Source organism: Ornithorhynchus anatinus, chromosome 4 (genome assembly GCF_004115215.2).
Source record: "Ornithorhynchus anatinus isolate Pmale09 chromosome 4, mOrnAna1.pri.v4, whole genome shotgun sequence".
Lineage (NCBI taxonomy): Eukaryota > Metazoa > Chordata > Mammalia > Monotremata > Ornithorhynchidae > Ornithorhynchus > Ornithorhynchus anatinus.
Genome location: NC_041731.1, coordinates 97,699,005 through 97,711,593, shown reverse-complemented (window position 1 = coordinate 97,711,593; position 12,589 = coordinate 97,699,005). Strand labels below are relative to the sequence as shown.

At 42.4% G+C, this 12,589-nt stretch overlaps 2 non-coding genes across 2 annotated transcripts; one reads left to right on the top strand and one right to left on the bottom strand.

Annotated features, from left to right (window-relative positions):
* The first annotated feature begins 1,763 nt into the window (after window positions 1-1,763).
* On the top strand, window positions 1,764-1,901 carry LOC114811538. The gene has a single exon (XR_003759235.1). It is a non-coding gene; the product is annotated as a small nucleolar RNA SNORA7 (small nucleolar RNA).
* A 1,946-nt stretch (window positions 1,902-3,847) lies between these two features.
* Window positions 3,848-3,983, bottom strand: LOC114811410. Its single transcript, XR_003759114.1, has one exon. It is a non-coding gene; the product is annotated as a small nucleolar RNA SNORA7 (small nucleolar RNA).
* Between the last annotated feature and the right edge of the window lie 8,606 nt (window positions 3,984-12,589).

The following is a 12,589-nucleotide window of genomic DNA, read 5'->3' as shown; positions in this document are numbered from 1 at the left end:
CTCTGACTCCAAAGCCCGTGCTCTTTCCACTGAGCCACGCTGCTTCTACAGGTTGGAGGGCTCACCAGTTTTCTGTCCATTCTTTCGAAGGGGCCAGAGACCGAGACACCTTGAAACGGAAGGACGGAAGCAAACAAGACTTGTGAAAAGACCCTAAAAGACATAACTGTATATAATATGTAAATTACATGTTTAGGAAAGACAAGTTGTGCTCTGCTCTCACCAGAACTCAAGGTTTGTGGAACTGGAGTCACAGTTTTGACAGTAGAACTGGCTGTAGCAGCAGGGGTGGTGAGAGAAGGACATTTGGCCCTAGTGAGTAGGGCTCTCCATAGCACTGAGAAGTTCTTTGTGACCAGGGCTGTCTCCCAGTTTCCTTCTAATGTCCTCAGAAGGAAAACCACTCGATGGTGTTTTTATAACCTCTCAGGCTGGATAAAGCCACGTTTCAGAAAGCTTCAAAAACTCCTCAGTCCTGCTCTTAAGTAGAGGAGAAGCTCAAGAGCCCATTATTTCGGAGAGTCTCCCGGCATTTGTGAATGCTTGACATCATCAGGACTGTTATTTCTGAGGATAAACCAAATAAAACCTTCAAAAGGTGAATAAGTGCCCTGAAATTCCTTTTCCCGACAAAAGCACTAACACTAAATCAGAATTAGGATTTCCCAAGGAATTCTTCATTGCAATAACATGGACAAGCTGCCTAATGTATTATCTTCTACCAGATCCTCAAAGAAGTTAGAGCAAACAAAGATCGAATTCTTGGAATTAAAAATCAAGAATAGCCACTTCCCAAGTTAGAAGCTGAGGGAAAAAAGTCACAGGTAGTATGGCCTGTTTATCCTGAAATCTTTCCAGGCAGTAGTATGTTCCGCTATGTATTGGGGGCGTGCTGGGGGGGGGGGGAGGGGAGGGGAGGGAGTTTGTGTGTCTGTGTTATACCGGGATGACACCACCACTAAAAACAGAAAATAGAGAGCTTAAAATTTTTGTACTTTTCTCGGTTGAACAACAGGTTCCATTAGAAATGAAAGCTTACGTAACCACTGATTGTATTTCTGGACCAGGGCAGAGTCCTGAGGTAAGGAAGAAGAGAGTTGGAAACACAAGTTGTAGCTGTCTACTGATAAAGTACTCACAGAAAAAAAGAAAATTGCAGCACCCTAAAAATCAACAGGACTTCTGACATACTGACAGCAATTTCGTCCTGGCGAAAACCATTAGCTTACATAACTTAGGGGCAGGGCTGTGCAGCGCCGAGTGAGTAGGAATGTTTTGCTGACTGCTGTTGAAATTGGTAACAGACTTTGCATATTATATCACCATTTTTTGTTGTGTTTCACATGCAGTGTTTTTCTGCTTTTGACTTTGAGGTGCGAGGGGGGAAAAGCTCTAATCATATGGCCTTGTGCAGATGCTCCATTTGCATTTCTATTAATCCAGGCCCTCCTGGAGATGCTTGAGGATTGGCACAGCATGCTTTGTGTTTGAACTTGTGAGAACCCATACCCCTGCTTAATAACTTAATACATATGTATAGCCTCCTTCAGCAGCCCACTAGGAGGCAGAAGCAGAGGGAGGCTGCTGTCCCTGTGCAGACCGTGTGCAGACCGTGTGCAGACCGCAGGGATCTATGTAAATGTGTTCTGACAGGAAGGAGTTCCTAGTCAGCAAAGAACCAGAATTGCTTAGTTCCTAGCCGGCCTGCCTGATGGGCCGAGGAAACCCAATTTTGTAGACTCAGAAACAGCTATGTCTTTACGCCCCTCTCAGGGTCGCACCTGGAGAGTTTCCGCTACTCTACCAGTCTCGACTACAGGAGGGAGAGTCAAGTAGAGGCATATCCATTCCATTCCTAGCTCGGCCAGTGGCTAGCGAGTGGAAGGCAATCTATTACAAGTCAAAACTCATCCGTGCTGCGCAGCAGTGGCAGGGGAGAGAGTTGAGGGTGGAGACTCGAGTTTACGGCACGGAAGGAGGCAATGGTAAACCGCTTCTGTATTTTTTTTACCAAGAAAACTCTATGGATACGTTACCAGAACAATTGCAAATGGAAGTGGAGCATTCTGGGAGAGACGTGTCCTTGGCGGCGCTGTGGGTCGGAGACGACTCGACAGCATTTGACAAGACAGTGTCTTTAGGAACAATTTTCCCAATCCCATCTTTGACTCACCATTCCCCTGCGTTCTTGAATTCTGAGGTGTCAGTGTTCCGGAAAGATGAGCAGGAGCTACCCGTGCCTTTCTTGTTCCTTCCGGACCAGGCTCGACAGTCAGTCTCATCTCTGCAGAATATCACAAAAATTACCTTCAAAGTGTGAGATTATGCAGCATTTTAGAGAAGAGCTCCCCACCTGTTAACAAGATTTTCCCAAGATTATCTGCAGAGGAAATGTTCCTATGTCCTCATGTCTTCACTCTTCCCAGAGAAAACCTAAGCAGCATGGCCTAGTGGATAGAGCATGGGCCTGAGAGTCAGAAGGACCTGGATTCTAATCCCAGCTCTGCCACTTGTCTGCTGTGTGACCTTGGGCAAGTCACTTTACTTCTCTGGGCCTCATTTATCTCATCTGGAAAATGGGGATTAAGGTTGTGACCCTCATGTGGGACAGGGACTGTGTCCAACCTGATCAGTTGGTGTCTACCGCAGTATTTAGTACAGTGCCTGGCACATAGTAAGTGCTTAACACCATAAAAAAAACCAAATATCATTTTAAAATCAGTCCTATTTATTATCTATTGTGCGCAGGTTAATGTATTAAAAATTGTATTTTGTGATATTCATTAATCACTTCCTATGTGCCAAGCAGTCTCCTAAGTACTGGAGTAGATACAGCATTTGCAGATCAACCACAGTCCCTGTCCCTCACAAGGCTGGCAGTTTAAGTAGAAGGGAGAACAAATATTGAATCCCCATTCACAGGGCATTTGGGGCCATACAATAGAATTCACAGATATAACCCCTGCCCTCAAGGAGTTTACAATCCATTTGGGGAGACAGACAATACAATAAATTGCAGAAAGGAGGAAGAAGGAAAAGGAATGAGTAAATAAGTTAGTGCTTGAGTAGCAGGATACCTATGAGACCAACATTAGTCTACAAGAGGTTGAGGGTATTAAGTGTTTCATTGTCATCATTCTGCATCATCTTCCCACTCCTTAAAAACCTCCAATGCTTGTCCATTTCCTTCATCAAGCAAAAACTCCTGACCTTTGCCTTTAAAGCATTCAATCAGCTATCTCCCTCCAACTGGTCCACTCTCTTCTCCCAGTACATTCTGGCTGATGCGTTTCATTCCTCTCAATCTTGTGCCTCATTCTAGTTTCTCCTTCTGCTGAGCCCTTGCTCATATCCTTCCTTCTGCATGGACCTCCCTCACCCTTCAAATCCTCTGGACTATAGCTCCCCCACCTTTAAAGTTCTTCTAAAATCAGATCTCCTTGAGAAAATCTTCCCCGATTAGTTTATCTTAACCCCAACTACCATCAGCACTTCTGTGTCGACTTGTTCATTCCAAGCGCTTAGTACAGTGCTCTGCACATAGTAAGCGCTCAATAAATACTATTGAATGAATGTGTCAAATAAAGCACGTGTTAACACACACTCATCCAAAGCATTTCTAAGCATAACAACTTGTCTTATGCCATCGGGTCAACTCCGACCCATAGCAACGCCATGGACGCCCTTCCCCCAGAATGCCCCACATCCATCTGCAATTATTCTGGTAGTGTATCCATAGAGTTTTCTTGGTAAAAATACAGAAGTAAACCATTTCCTCCTTCCATGCCTTAAACTTGAGTCTCTGCCCTCGACTCTCTTCAGTTCCTCTGCTGCTCAGCACAGATGAGTTTGTAGCAGACTGTCTTCCACTCGCTAACCACTGCCCAAACTAGGAATGGAATGGATATGCCTCTGCTTGACTCTTCCTCCTGTAGTAGACTGGTGGAATACTGAGAACTCTCCAGGTGCAACCCTGAGAGGGGGCATAACTTACGTGGCTCAGTGGAAAGAGCCCGGGCTTGGGAGTCCGAGGTCATGGGTTCGAATATCAGCTCTGCCACTTGTCAGCTGTGTGACTGTGGGCGAGTCACTTCACTTCTCTGTGTCTCAGTTACCTCATCTGTAAAATGGGGATGAAGACTGCGAGCCTCAGGTGGGACAATTTGATTACCCTGTATCTACCCCAGCGCTTAGAACAGTGTTCAGTGCATAGTAAGCGCTTAACAAATGCCAACATTATTAATACACAAAATAATAATTCTGGTATTTGTTAAGCACTTACTATATGCCAAGCACTGTACTAAGCGCTGGAGTACGTATAAGATAATATTAATAATAATAATAATGTTGGTATTTGTTAAGTGCTATGTGCAGAGCACTGTTGTAAGCGCTGGGGTAGACACAGGGGAATCAGGTTGTCCCACGTGGGGCTCACAGTCTTCATCCCCATTTTCCAGATGAGGGAACTGAGGCACAGAGATGTGAAGTGACTTGCCCACAGAAACACAGCTGACAAGTGGCAGAGAGCTGGGATTCGAACTCATGACCTCTGACTCCAAAGCCCGTGCTCTTTCCACTGAGCCACGTTGGACACAGTCCTTGGCCCACATGGCATCAATATAAATAGAATTATAGACATATATATATACACACATTATTAATAAAGTAAATAGAATAAATATGTACATATATTTACAAGTGCTGTGGGGCAGGGAGGGGAGTAAAGCAGAGGGAGGGTTGAGAAATTGAGAGGGAAGGAGGAGCAGAGGAAAAGGGGGGCTTAGGCATCACACTGAGAAGCAGCATGCTCAGTGGAAAGAGCCCGGACTTGGGAGTCAGAGGTAATGGGTTCTAATCCCAGCTCCACCACTTGTCAGCTGTGTGACTTTGGGCCAGTCACTTCACTTCTCTGGCCTCAGTTACCTCATCTATAAAATGGGGATTAAGACTGTGAGTCCCATGTGGGACAATCTGATCACCTTGTAGCCCCCCAGCACTTAGAACAGTGTTTTGCACATAGTAAGCACTTAACAAATACCATCATTATTATTATTAACATCAGTAGGGTAAAGCAAGGCTGTGTAGCAGTCATGTTGAATGTTGCAACAGGACACTTGGACAGAAGGGTTAGATTAGCTTCCACCCTTCCAGGAATTTCTTCCAAAGTCCTAAAAGTCATTCAAGAATTGCTACTGCTTTATGTGCCTGACTATGCCTTAGAAACACACACCTATGAAGACAAGCTAGTGACTATAAACTGCTCTGCTGAATCAGGCAGGCACTAGGGACTGACAAGTTAAAGGAAATCCAAGTAATGTAACCATCTGCATCGGCAAAACCCAACGCACAACCAAAGATCTGCATTGGCAATACGGAGTTTGACCCCATTATAGAATTCGATTTGCTAGGGAGCACTTTGACCCACAATGCGATGAAAGAGAAAGGTGAAAATGCAATCAAGAAGACCGATCAATTAAGAGACATTTGTATCATAGGGGAGTATGGTAGCAGGATTCAGACTAAACCAAAGTTTACAGAGCTGTAGAATGTCCACATTCTATAGTTGTGAGACTTGGATATTCCTCTGTCCCCACTTCAGGCATCACCCTCCACTTCTTGAATATCATCAGGGTATCATCACCTATTTATTAAGTGCCTGAGTGTGAAGCTCTGTAGTATTTGGGAGGATACAAAGAAGCAGAACACCCAGTCACTGCCTTCCAGGAGTTTATAATCTAAGGGGGTAAAGATACAAACAATTACTAGGCTGTGAGATCTTTGAAAGTAGGGATCATGTCTGCTTGCCCTATTGTACTTTCCATTCATTCATTCATTCAATTGTATTTATTGAGCACTTACTGTGTGCAGAGAACTGTACTAAGTGCTTGGGAGAGTCCAATCTAGCAATAAATAAGAGTACACAAAGAGCTCTCCCAAGCCCTTAGTACAGTAACAGTGCTCTGGACACAGTAAATGCTTAATAAGTACCATTGATTGATTGGAGGAGGAAGAAAATGATTGAGCAGGGAGTAGTACAAATGTAACAGGATGAAAATAGATGAAAAATATATTTTTAATGGTATTTGTTAAGCACGTACTATGTGTCAAGCACTGTTCTAAGCATTGGGGTAGATACAACTTAGGTCAGACACAATCCCTGTTCCATATGAGACTCAGAGTCTAAAAGAAGGGAGAACAGGAGTTGAATCCCCATTTTACAGATGAGGAAACAGGCACAGAAAAGTGACTTGCCTGAGGTCACACAGCAGGCAAACAGCAGAGGCAGGATTAGAGCCCAGATCCTCTGACTCCCAGGACTGTGGCTCTTTCACTAGGCCACACTGCTCAGCAGTGGTTCCAACAGTATCACATATGCCACATCAAATGGCAAGACAGGATCACAAACAATAATAATAATGGTACTTTTTAAGCGCTTACTATGTGCCAAGCACTGTTCTAAGCGTTGGAGTAGTTAGGTTGGACAGGGACTGTGTCCAACCTAACCACCCCAGTATTAATCCCCATTTTACAGATGAGGGAACTGAGGTCCAGAGAAGTGAAGTGACTTGCTCAAGGTCACACAGCAGACATGTGGTGGAGCCAGGATTAGAACTCATGACCTTCCAACTCCTATCTTTGAAGCTATACTCACCTCAGTACAACTTTTCTGAGTGGCACATATGAAGTGGATGGACAACAGCAGGCTACTTACATAGCTGCTGTATCATGAGCTAAAATTGGATGACTAAAAACAAGTTGTGGGGAGCAACAGATGAAATGTTTTATGGATGCAGTAAAACAAAACTTCAGACAATACTGCTTCTAAGCAGCAGCTGATAGACAAGACAGCGTGGTGTACTGTAATCAAGAAATGAGTTGCTCTTTTAGAGTGGAGGCTTTAAGAGGCTTGTGAGACAAAGGAACAAAAGTGAGAACGTTGCCAGGTGCTACAAACAACAAACAAGGCAGCCTAACAAAAGTCAGTATTTGTGAGTGTGTGATGTGATCTCAAATTGGCCTTCTCAGCCATAGACACATACTCAATTCTATTATTAGTAACATCTTTAAGTATGAAGGGCATATGTTTATGAATTAAATGTATGCTGAATTAATATACCTAATGGGAAATGGAAATATATACACTGGAAATATATAAAATGAGCATTTTGTACTTAGTTGTACCCATCTTCAACCTTTATATATATATATACACACACACAGATAGATAGATATAGATAGAAAGATAGATAGAGAGATAGATAGATAGAGGACAGTATTTAATTTTGATTACTCCATCTGTAAACATAAATATGGAAAATTCACTTCCTAGGACTTACTCTGGCTCAAATACCATTCACAAAAGTACAACCACTTCTTCAGACATGGCACTGTGCAATGCCCAGACAGACAATATTGGCCTGATATTCTTCCCCTGAGTTCTATTTAAAATGTTTAGTAAAAACACGAGCTGTAAGAGAATCAACAGTTTACTGTGTTAAAAAAAAAAAATAGGGTTGCAAGACTCCTGATAGAATTAAGATTGATTACCATATTTAATTGGAAAGTTCAAATACTAGAGCAGTGCTTTAAAAGGTAATTTAAGAACTTTATTAAGCTTTAAAAAAGGGGTCTGCAAATAATCAGTCCCAAAAGGCCATGAAAGTTTAAAAAATAATAATTTATAGAGATGGCAATGAAGAAATAGGAGGTAACCAGTCTCTAAACCACAGCTGCTCTAGGGAAATGACTACAGTAATTCTTCTTGAAAACAGAAGACCAAGTATTTATTAAGAAAACACTAGCTGAGATCAATTCCTAGAAATCAGAAAAGGGCCTGGTGTTGAAAAACTGTCTCAGTTCCGTAGTGAGGGAGATCTTGGATTCGTGTGGTAAAAACTGGAGGATGAGTAGACGCGGAAATGACATTCCTCAATCCACTCCAAGTTCTGTTTTTGGGGACCATCTTCAGATAAGAAGGAGATGACACCAAACCATTAATTGCCAGTTTCCTCCCTCTCCTTGGAGGGTAAAAAGAGATGAAGTCAAAGATTTCAAAGAAATTAGCAAGAGACATTCTCTATAGTGGGAGTCTAGAGACCTACGGTCTTGAGAAGTAGCATGGCCCACTGGCAAGCACACAGGCTTGGGGATCAGAGGGCATGGGTTCTAATCCCAGCTCTGGCACTTACCTGCTGTGTGACATTGGGCAAGTCACTTCACTTCTCTGTGTCTCTGTTACCTCATCTGTAAAATGGGGGTTGAGTCTGTGAGCCCCACGTGGGACAGGGACTGTGTCCAACCTGATTACCTTGCATCTACTCCTCCACTTAGAACAGTGTTTGGCACATAGTACGCACTTAACAAATACCATTATTATTATCACTGTGAGACGCAGCATGGCCGAGTGGCAAGAGCACGGGTTTGGGAGTCAGAGGTCATGGTTCTAATCCCTCCTCTGCCACTTGCCTGCTGTGTGACCTTGGGCAAGTCACTCAACTTCTCTGGACCTCAGTTACCTCATCTGTAAAATGGGGATAGAGACCGTGAGCCCCATGTGGGACAGGGACTATGTCCAACCTGATTGCCTTGTATCTATCCCAGCGCTTAGAACAGTGCTTGGAACATAATGAGCACTTAACAAATACTACTATAGTTATATGATTATACTATTATTGTAAGTGCTTAACAAATACTAATAATAGTAATAATCCTGGTTCTCCCACTTACCTATAATGGGACCTCATGTCACGTCACTTGACTTCTCTGTGCCTCAGTTCCCTCATCCGGAAAATGGGGATTAACTGTGAGCCTCACGTGGGACAACCTGATTACCCTGTATCTACCCCAGCGCTTAGAACAGTGCTCTGCACATAGTAAGCACTTAACAAATACCAACATTATTATTATCTTCTCTGTGCTTCAGTTTCCTCACCTGCAAAATAGGGATTAAATACATGTCCTCCCTCCCACTTGAATTGTAAGCCCCACATGGGAGTGGGATTGTTTCCAGTGTGCTTTCATCATATCTACCCCAGTTCTTAGCACAGTGTTTGGTACACAGTAAGTGCTTCACAAGTACCACAGTCATTGCTTTGGAAGCCCTCCTGAATTCTCACTTCCTCCAACAGACCTTCTCCAGTTACTTTCCATGGCTTAAGTCTTATAAACCTATCAGCCACCTCTAGTACTTTGTACTCATTTATACCCATCCTCACCATGTATTAATTGCATATTCCATTTTTTATTTTGATCACTCTATTTGTAATTATTTTGTACATCTTTATTCCCCATTAGAGTGTAAGCTCCTAGTGGACAGAGCCCTGGTCACTTGCTCATTTTGCTTTCCAAATGCTTAGACAGTGGCTTGAAACTATTTCTAACTACTGGTGCCAGTGGTGGCTTAGAATCCCAGACTCAGATCTCGGCATCTCTAGTCAGTTTTTCATGACCAGAATATTTACTCTTCCATCCTGGAAATTTATTATTTTATCGTATACTTTAAGGAACCTAAGTTTATTAACTAGTTGGAATGCCTTTTCAGGTTATTTTTTCCCAACTGGGGAAAAGCCGTGAGGTCTTTTGTGTCTGCCGTTGCTTTAAATTGTTTTATAACAGTTCGTATTTTACAGCTTACATTTTTGTTCAAGTGCTGACAAATGGCTCATTTTTATGAATCGAGAAGGACACTAATAAAAAAGACACAGCTTTCGGGTTTTACAACCACACTCTGGCTTCAAAATGAATGAAATCCTAAATTCCTTACTAAATGTTAGGTCTAGCCTAGTTTTCTAAAAAAATGACACATGGCATCTATAAGACCCTTTCCTCCTGGGAGGGCTCAAAAGAGAAAAAGACTCACGAGGGCATCAAGTTAGCCATAGGATTTTTTAAATGAAAGACTTTCACAAACCCCATTGTTCTGATCAAAGGCACTGCATTGTTCTTTTTCAGAACACTAAATGCCACCCCCCAGAAACCGAAAGGGTGGTATAGGAAAATGGCAAATTTCAATGTTCGTTACTTTTAGTGTTGCTTACAGTTTTCTTCTTTACTCTCAATCTTGTTACAAATAATGCAAACCTGTTTTTATTAATTTACATTAAGTTCATTTAACACTGATGAAACAGACCAGAAATGTATAATGAGTAACATTTAACAAGCTACTGCATTTTGGCTAATCACATTCTGTTTACGAGAGCTTTAGTCATCCCTGGAAAATATTCTTGTAGAATAAATGCTCCAGTAGCATTTAACAAGTAGAAGGGATAAAGTTGCCTGCTCCCAAATAATAAAGAAATGAACAAGCTTAATAATCTCCAATTTGGTTTTCCACTGGACGTAATTATTTAGGCAATGTGAGTTTGGTGGCCAGAGTACATGAGGAAGCATCCACAAGTACTGAAAATTTAATTAAAAGTCAGAAAGCCATTGCAATGAAGACTCAGCAGAAAGCCATTTATTTTTAAAATCTAATATATTCTTCATGACTAAAGGCTAAAGCACATGCTGACTTACACATTTAGCTGTAACTGATTTAAGCTACTTGATGATTTTTTTTGCTCACAGGATGGTGCTCAATTTGCAATGGAGTAAATTGGCAGAATTTAATTTGGTGGATTTTTTTAACTCTGTAAAAAGAATCCTCATTAAAGCCACACGATCGGCTGTATACTTTTTTCATCATTAACTAGCCTAACTGCAGGTAAAAGAGATACAATTATGGATTTATATAAATCCTATTGTCAATTTACAGCTGAAAGACTGGTGAGTTACCTCATTTTAAATAGGTTATTTTTTCCCTTAACCTTTCTTTGTTTTAATGAGGGTTCGGTTTGTCACTGTCTGAGAAGCCTGTTTGCAAGAAAGTTTCTCACAAATTGCACAAGAGAATAGTAGGCACGGAAGAACAGATCTGGCTGAATTTCAAATCTACTTGAAGGGGGAAAGTTTGCACTTCAGCCCCTGACCTGCATCCTTGGTATCCATCTTCCACAGAGAACAACACAACTCCCTAGCCTCATCTCCACTGTCACAGAAAGAATAATAATAACAGCATTTGTTAAGTGCTTACTATGTGCCAAGCACTGTTCTAAGCCCTGGGGCAGATACAAGATTATCAGGTTGGACGTCATCCCTGCCCCAGATGGGGCTCACAGTCTTAATCCCCATTTTACAGATGAGGTAACTGAGGCCTGGAGAAGTGAGGCGACTTTGCCCAAGGTCACTCAGCAGACACAGGGCAGAGCCGGAATTAGAACCCAGGTCCTTGACTCCCAGGCCTGTGTTCTGTCCACTAGGTCACTCTGCTTCTGAATGCCATGGAGAAGCTCCAATTACCTCATTCTCTCTCCTGCAGCCTGGCAGACAAGGAGGTGACACCACGATACCTATGACCAATCAGAGCCATCCTAGGGGCTCTCAAAACCCTGGAAACCAACGTGAGGATGGTTCTTTGAGTTTGCATCTCAAAGGCCCCCCTCCCATTCCATGTATGTAGAACCCACTACCATAAGCAGCATGGCTCAGTAGAAAGAACCCAGATTTGGGAGTCAGAGGTCATGGGTTCTATCAGCTGTGTGACTTTGGGCAAGTCATTTAACTTCTCTGTACCTCAATTACCTCATCTGTAAAATGCGGATTAAGACTGTGAGCCCCAAGTGGGACAACCTGATTACCTTGTATCTACCCCAGTGCTTAGCACATAGTAAACACTTAACAAATACCATCATCATCATCCCAGGGAGTAGGGATATCTGGTCAGAATACCAGTGGGTCTTGTTCCTAAAAAGACTCAAAATCAAGTATGTGAACAAGTTCAAAAGCATCCTGGTGATTTCAGCAGCAAAATGGAGATGAACTACCTATGGAGAGACTTGAGTATCTCTGGTCAGAGTGGTTTGCCTATGGGTAGTGGATAGAGTAAGGGCACGGGAGTCAGAATGTCATGGTTCTAATCCCGGCTCCTCCACTTATCTGCTATGTGACCTTGGGCAAGTCACTTCACTTCTCTAGACATCTCTTCCCTCATCTGTAAACTGGGGATTGAAACTGTGAGCCCCAAGTACAACAGGGACTGTGTCCAACTTTATTTGCTTATAACCACCCCAGTGCTTAGAACAGTTGCTGGCACACAATAAGTGCTTAACAATATCATAATTATTAACTATATTGTTTAAAAGACTCAAAATCAAGTATGTGAGCAAGTTTAAAAACATCTTAGTGAGTTCAGCGGCAAAATGGAAATGAATTACCTATGGAAGGACTTGAACAGGACCACCCAAAGTAACCTTTCCCCGAACAGCTGCCATTTTGTCCCTCCAATCCATGGCACCATGAGAATGGAAAATCACCCCCTGGAATCAAAGCAACCACTCACTACTGTCCATATCTCCCCGGGACTCTGAATATTGGGTTTGAATGCATTTGCTGCAAGTCAAATGTGTTTTCTTCTGTGTAAATGGAGTCAGTACTTTTTGACTTTATGCATCATGTGGATTTATGTAAATTGTTGTGTAAATGAATGCAAATATATAGGCCAGATTTTCTGGAAAATCTGGGCGTGCACTGCCACAGAGCAATTGAAAAGCAC